The sequence below is a fragment of the Mus musculus genome, chromosome 17 (genome assembly GCF_000001635.26).
Source record: "Mus musculus strain C57BL/6J chromosome 17, GRCm38.p6 C57BL/6J".
In the NCBI taxonomy this organism is placed as follows: Eukaryota; Metazoa; Chordata; class Mammalia; order Rodentia; family Muridae; genus Mus; species Mus musculus.
In genome coordinates, this window is record NC_000083.6 from 29,642,612 (window position 1) to 29,650,366 (window position 7,755).

The window sequence follows — 7,755 nt, forward strand, 5'->3', positions numbered from 1 at the left end:
GGCACATCAACAGCTGACCCATAAGTTCAAAATGTACTATTGCTTTGCTGACCAAATCAAAATAACCCACCTTGGGGGCAAGCAAAGTGAGTCACTAGGCCAGAGGTAGTCACTATACAAACCAATGCCTGAAAAGGTTACTTGATACACCAATTAGAATAAGACAGCTCAGCCAGGCAGTGGTGGCGCATGCCTTTGATCCCAGCACTTGGGAGGCAGAGGCAGGCAGATTTCTGAGTTCGAGGCCAGCCTGGTCTACAGAGTTCCAGGACAGCCAGGGCTATACAGAGAAACCCTGTCTCGAAAAAAAAAATAAGACAGCTACCCTGTTGCTCATATCTGCCTCTTACAAAGGTATAAAAAGTGTGTTCTTTCTTTCTTCTGGGCTCTTCTCTGGCCTGTGTCCTGAGAGGGGGAGTCCCCAGTATGTTGGGATAATAAAACTCGTACGGTTGCAGTGATGGCAGTCTCTGTGGTCTTTGTGAGTGAGGGTCTCTTGACGAACTCCAACAAGGACCTCTGGAAGAGCAGGCAGTGCTCTTAATCACTCAGCCATCTCTCCAGCCCTTAAAAGCTTTTTTTTTTTTTTTTTTTGGCCTGCCATCTTTTTCCACTTTAAAAAAAAAAAAAACACCCTTGAGACCATTTAAAGTAGCCCAGGCTGGCCCCAAACTGTGTAACTGAGGGAGACTTTGCCCTTTGTCTCCTCCCACCTCTGTCTTCTGGGTGCTGGGCTCACAACTGTGCCAGTTTGTGTGTCACCAGTGTTAACTGATGAGAACAAGAGGAACCTGTTCCTGTAGTGGTGATGCAAAGCCTTCCCATCACACATCGAGCATCCAATCCCCTCTGTCCCCAGCACATGCTTGTTAGCGTGTTAAAGTGTCAACCTAAATTGTTTCCAGGTGTCCCCCTTGGTTTTTTGTTTTGAGAGAGGTTTTTAATACTGGCTGTCTTGGAACCAACTATGTAGCCCAGGCTGACCTTGAATTCAGAGATCCACCTGCCTAGTTACCTGAGTGCAGAGATTAAAGGCGTGCCCCACTCCCACTCCACCCCCACCCCCAGCCTCCACGCTGTGTTTTGAGATCGGGTCTCATTAGCCTGGAGCTTGCCAAGTAGGCCTGGCTGCCAGTGAGTCCCAGAGGTTTTCCTTCCTCTGCCTCCCAGTGCCTCCCAGGGTTTTAGTTAGGCACCATGCGGGAATCAGATTGTTTCTGAGGATCGGACTTGGGCCTTCAAGTTTGCATGGCAACTATTGGGTGGGCTGAGCTCTGATCTCAACCCTTCTATTTTTAGTTCTGTATACCCTGCCAATGTTTGGGAACTATGGAAGAACAACAGTAGTAAAGACTTGCAAGGAGCTACATTGTAACATTTCTGGGAAAGTGGAAAACAGAAGCTCTCACTGCCGTATTATTCCTGTGTAACAGCTTCCTGCTCCTTACCCATGCATGTGTCTTACATGGTTGCATGGGGATGTATGTTTGCATACAGTCTATCTTTTCAAGTGTGTGTGTTCGTGTCTGCTTGTCTGTGTTCCAAGGGCTCACAGGAGCCTCTGGATCCTCTGGAACTAGAGTTACAGACAATTGTGAGCTACCATGTCAGTACTGGGACCTGAACCTGGGTCCTCTGCAAGAGCAGCATAGCCCTTAATCACTGAGCCATCTCTCCAGCCCCTGTCGCTTATATTTTTAAAGCTCACAACACATCTTTTGAGAATACAGATAGTTTTATGGAGTGTGACACCAGACTCAGCTTCTAGCTGCTCTTGATAGAAATCCAGGTTGCCTCAAACTTTTTTTTTAAAGATTTTATTTATTTTTTATATATATGACGAGTACACTGTAGCTGTATTCAGAGACACCAGAAGAAGGCATCAGATCCCATTACAAATGGCTGTGAGCTACCATGTGGTTGCTGGGAATTGAACTCAGGACCTCTGGAAGAACAGTTAGTGCTCTTAACCGCTGAGCCATCTCTCCAGCCTTTTTTTTTTTTTTTTTCAAACTTTTTAAATAAGTATTTGTGGGTATGTGTGTGTGCCTGAGTGTGTGTACGTAGCCATGTATACTATATGCAGGGCCCCACAGAAGCAAGAGAAGGCACCAGCTGCCCTGGGACAGTTTATAGGTGGTTGTGAGCAGCCATGCATGATGATAATGCCCTGGTCCTGAAGGAACCAAGAGAGTGCTCTGAACCACTGAGCCCTCTCTCCGGCCCCAAACCTCTTAAACCAGCCAACACTTCTGCACGTGTATCATCAGAGGCAAAATGCTTCAACACCTTGGCTTTGTAACTGCGGGCTTGTCTCCCTGGATCCCAGTTCCCAAATAACGACGCTGAGGCTTATTTGTGAATAAATGCCTAGACTGTACACTGGCTGGCTCCCTGACTCTCAACTTCTTTTTTTTTTTGTTTGTTTTTTAAGATTTATTTATTTATTATATGTAAGTACACTATAGCTGTCCTCAGACACTCCAGAAGAAGGCATCAGATCTCATTACGGGTGGCTGTGAGCTACCATGTGGTTGCTGGGATTTGAACTCAGGACCTTTGGAAGAGCAGTCAGTGCTCTTAACCACTGGGCCATCTCTCCAGCCCGACTCTCAACTTCTTATCCCATTTATTTTAACCTAAGTTGAGCCACATGGCTGGCTTCCTCAGAGTCCAGATGGCAGATCCTTCTGGTCCGTCCACGTGGTCTCTCCCCTTTACTTCTTTTTCTCAGCCCCCCTCCCCAACCCCCAGACTGGGATTGGAAGTCCTGCTCTATTCTCTTCTGCCCAGCTATTGACTGACCAGCACTTTATTAACTAATCAGAAGTGATGGAGAACAATTTTTACACAACATTGAGACAGACCAGAGATGCATAAGCAAACATCTGCACTGCAAACAGATGTGTGAGCATAGAAATCCACCCCTGAATACACAGTGCGCAAAACTATCCCCCAACAGGCTCGAGCTGGAATTCCGTCTACAGAGATTGACCACTCACTATTAATTATACTTTGTCCCTTCTGAACACCACATCCCTTATCATGCCACAGCTGGAGAAGAGAACCGTTGTGAAACAGAGGAAGCTCAGAATGCATGTGTGCCGTCACTGTGAGCACAGCAGGTCAGGGACCCATGGGAATGGTCACATCTTCCCCTGGCAAGCTTGGGAAATGGCAGCTGAGACTAAGGCCTTTCACTAACCTCCTGTGGAGACCAGCTAAGCAAACTAGCTAACCACTGTGCTATACATAATAAGCTGTTGAGTTTTTGGTTTTATAGTAGGTGAAATCTCCATCACAAAGAGCTCAGCTGGCCTGATCCCAGCTGCGTGTGTGTGTGTGTGTGTGTGTGTGTGTGTGTGTGTGTGTGTGTGTGTCTAGGTGGGTGGGTGGTGGTGGTGGTGGTGGTGGTGGAGGTGGAGTCTTCATTCTCATGCCACTGCCTCCTCCCACCTCAGGCTTCCAGAGCAAGCTACAGGATGCATCAAAGAGTTATTGAAAACAAACTTAAGGCTAGGCTGCTAGGGTTGAGTCCCAGTCCCACCGATTATAACCATGTGGCCTTAGACATGTTATACACATCCGTGGGGGAGGTGCTGAGATAGAATAGAGTCCTATTCAGCCCTTTAACTGCAGTGTAGCAACAGGCTGGGCATCTGATAGATTCTTAGCAAACACTCAGATGCCCACAGGCTATCCCCTCCATGATGGGCTAATCTGAGCTCAAGGAGTCTCCATAAAGTTCAGCCCAGTTTCCCTGCTGCTTAACTCACTCTGAGTGTTGAGAATACTCAAAACTGGTCTTTTGTTTTTGTTGTTGTTAATACAATGATCTTTCAATAAATACAATTAAGTCATAGTTACTTAATTCTTATTTTAAGTTGTATGCACATGATTTTGAAAGTTTATGTGTTCCACCTGCTTGCAGGAGCCTAAGAAGGTCAGAAGAGGGTCAGCTCCCTGTAACTGGAGTTACAGGCAGTTGTTAACTGCCCTGTGGGTGTTGAGAACTTAATCTGTAAGAGCTGAAAGCCATTCCCCCATAGTTACTTAATTCTTCGTTTTGTTTTTCCAGACCAGAGTTCCTCTGTAGACCAGGCTGGCCTCAAACTCACAAGAGATCCGCCTGCCTCTGCCTCCAGAGTGCTGGGATTAAAGGTGTGTGCTGACACCACCCAGGCTAATTACTGAATTCCTAAAAACACTTGGGTGCACAAACCTTAATATTTGTTATGGTAATGGTAGGCTGATAAGACATCCTAGCACCGGGTTCGTAGGTCAAAGGCAAGTCTCTCAGAGGCATGATCATTCCACAGGCTTCCTACAGAACTAACTTACAAGGTTCTTCACATTTCTCAGAATCCAGGCAGATGGGGCCTGCATGCCACACTGCATCCTCCCCATACTCACAGGTAGTATCTCACACTTGGCTAGGTCAAGAGGTGTAGGAACCACCACCTCAGAGCTCACTGGCCTGTTCCCAATTCCATAGCTGGGATGAGTTTGGGCTCTCCACATGAAGGCTAGGCCCAGAAACTATCCAACATGTTCTTGTTCTTTCTGGAAATCCTAAACACTTGTCTCATCCTCTAAACACTTGTCTCATCCTCTGTGGAACAAAAATTACCCTCATCCTACAACCTAAGAAGCCAGGTACTTCCCCAGCATGCTGGAAGCTAGACTGTTTACCTGATAATGATCTTTTAAATTAGTGACCCTCAAGTGCTGCAGTGGACACTTGTGATGCACAGAAGCCAGGGTCCATTGTGTGATAGTTCCTGGGTGTGTGTGAGTGTGAACTAATGCCTACTTATTCAAGTCACCAAAGCCCAACTTGGTGAATCAATGATTGTATCAGGACTAATTACAGGAATGTAGGTAAAGGGTTACATACAGAAGCAGGAAATGACTCAAAGCCCACCCTAATATGGTGACAGGTCTCAAAAACCGGAAACCTGGAGCAAACTTCACAACTTAGAAGCAGATCAACAGGTTAGAGAGTGTCATTTCCAGGTAGCTCAGTGAGTCTGAGCCTTTTGGGCAGTTGGGCTTGTCCAGGAGTATGTAATGGTTGGGGAAAAGGCTGGCCGGCAAGAGCTATTAAATCTGCTCAGTTTCATGGACTTCCTGAGACCTTTGAGTTAACTTCCTGAGATTAAGGAGCTTCCCTGAGAATGGACTGTCTCAACCTCTCCTTAGAGCAACCTGATTCTTAACAAGATCCCTTCCAACTGGCCAGTATTATATGGGAGGAAATTGGTACACAACAGGGTTAGGTGAGGATGGGGGCTGATTGTCTAGTTTCTAGAGACATCCATAGCCATGCTACTCATAGTATTGCCCACAGTCAAGGATATTTGCTATTCAAACTTTGATGAAGGTACCCTGGTGCCAGAGGTGGTGACTTCAGATCTAGTCTATTTCGTTTGGAGAATTGTTTCCACGTGCATAGATGCCAAGCCAATTTTTTTCTTTTTTTTTCTTTTTCTTTCTTTTTCTCCTGTTCCCTCTCCTTTCTCTTCTCCCTCTTCCTCTTCTTCCTCTTCCCCCCCCCCATCTCTCATCTCTACATCATTTTAATCCCTGTGATGATATAGTCTTTTTTTATTTAATATACTCAGAATTCATTTCCAGTACATACAGGGCCTGGTCCAGTCTTGCCTCAGTTCTATGCACTAGGCTATTTATTCTATGTAACCATTTGCTTTTAGTTTGCATCTGAGACCTATTTGTATTAGGTAGCACATGTATTGGTCCCAGGGATGGGGGAAAAAGATTATTTTCTTCAAAGGACATTATGAGACAACTGGTAAGGCATAAATAATGTTTATGGGTTACTGAGTCATATTAATAATGTTAACTTGCTTGTTTTGATAATTAAGGGTAAGTAAGGGACTATCCTTGTTTTTATGATATGAACACTGTAGTATTTTGGCATAAGAAAGCATTTTGCCCACAATCTCATTATTTATAAAAACTAATCTATATGCTCATATAGCAAAATGAACATATAATAATAAAGAAAACTATAAGAGATTGGTATGATTATATGTAGAAAGAAAAGAGTAACCAGGCATGATAGCACATCCCTTTGATCCCAGCACTTGGGAAGGAGAAGCAGGTAGGTCTCTGTGAGTTCAAGGCCAGCCTGATCTACAGACTAAGTTCTAGGCCACCAGGCCTACACAGTGAAACACTGTCAAATAAAACAAAACAATAACAATAAAAGGGTATGTATGTGGAAATAATCTGTATTACTCCTAACCTTTTCTCTTAACTGAGATAATTTCAAAATGAAAAATTTTAAATGAGTTGAACTGACTCTATCTTGCCTTCATCCTGTGTGTATTGTTTACTTGTTGAAAGGATCGCTCTGGCTGGCCTGGAATTCACGCTGCCTCTATTGTATGTTGTGACTCTGTCTCCTGCCCTCTCCCCTACCCTCTCCTTAAGGTGTATACTTCTGTATGATTTAAACTTTTTAAAAATTTTATTTATTTTATATATGTGAGTACACTGTAGCTCTCTTCAGACACACAAGAAGAAGGCATCAGATCCCATTACAGATGGTTGTGAGCCACCATGTGGTTGCTGGAAACTGAGCTCAGGACCTCTGGAAGAGCAGTCAGTGCCCTTTTTATTATGAATACAACATTCTGCCTGCATGTATGCCTGCAGGCCAGAAGAAGGCACCAGATCTCATTAGAGATGGTTATGAGCCATCATGTGGGTGTTAGGAATTGAACTCAGAACCCCTGAAAGAGCAGTCAGTGCTCTTAACCTCTGAGGCATATCTTCAGCCCATGGTATAAACTTTTTTTGTTTTTTGGTTTTTGGTTTTTCCAGACAGGGTTTCTCTGTGTACCCTGGCTGTCCTGGAACTCACTTAGTAGACCAGGCTGGCCTCGAACTCAAGAAATCTGCCTGCCTCTGCCTCCCAAGTGCTGGGATCCACCCACCACGTGCGCCACTACGCCCGGCTGGTTTAAACTTTTAAATTTGTTTATTTATGTATTTTTTTAATGTAGGAGTGCTCTGTCTTCATGTACACCTACATGGCCAGAAGAGGAGATCAGATCCCTTTATAGCCCTGAGCCACCATATGGTTGCTGGGAATCCAAGGTAAAACCTCTGAAAAGCAGCCAGTGTTCCTAACTGCTGAACAATCTTACCAGCTCTTATTTTGCTTTTTTGAGACAAGATCTCAAGTCCTGACCTTGAACTCTATGTAGATCAGGCTATCCTCAAACTCAGGGATCTACCTCTCTCAAGTCTCCTGAGTCCTGGGATTTAAGGCTTGTGGCACTTAATGTTTTATATTTTTTTGGTGAATTTTTATTTTATTGGTTTATTTTGGTTTGGTTTTGATTTTTGGTTTTCTGAGACAGGGTTTCTCTGTGTAGCCTTTTGTTTTGTTTTTATGACCTCAATTTAAAAAAAAAAAACAGAATCAATGAAAAGCAGAATGATAAAAATCATGTATTACATTGTTTCATTTCTATTTTTGACTTGAGAGAAAAGCGTCCCAGCCAGGTTTGGTGGTGGAAGCCTTTGGTCCCAGCACTATGGAAGTAGAGGTGAAAGACCCCCGAAGGGAGACCCTCACTCAAGTCTCGGGATAATAGCAGACCCCCAAGAACCCACGAGAGACCAAGCTTGATGCAAACCACACGAGGCTTTATTCGGAAAAGCCAGAGCTCTGGGGACGACTCTTATCCCACGCAGGGGTAGAGGAGTTGACCCCGAGGGGAA

General features: G+C 44.6%; 1 long non-coding RNA gene across 1 annotated transcript in view; it reads left to right on the forward strand.

Moving 5' to 3' along the window:
• Positions 1–7,755, forward strand: part of Gm28043 (predicted gene, 28043) — a 91,191-nt gene that overhangs the window by 27,823 nt on the left and 55,613 nt on the right. The gene's annotated exons all lie outside the window — the stretch shown is intronic.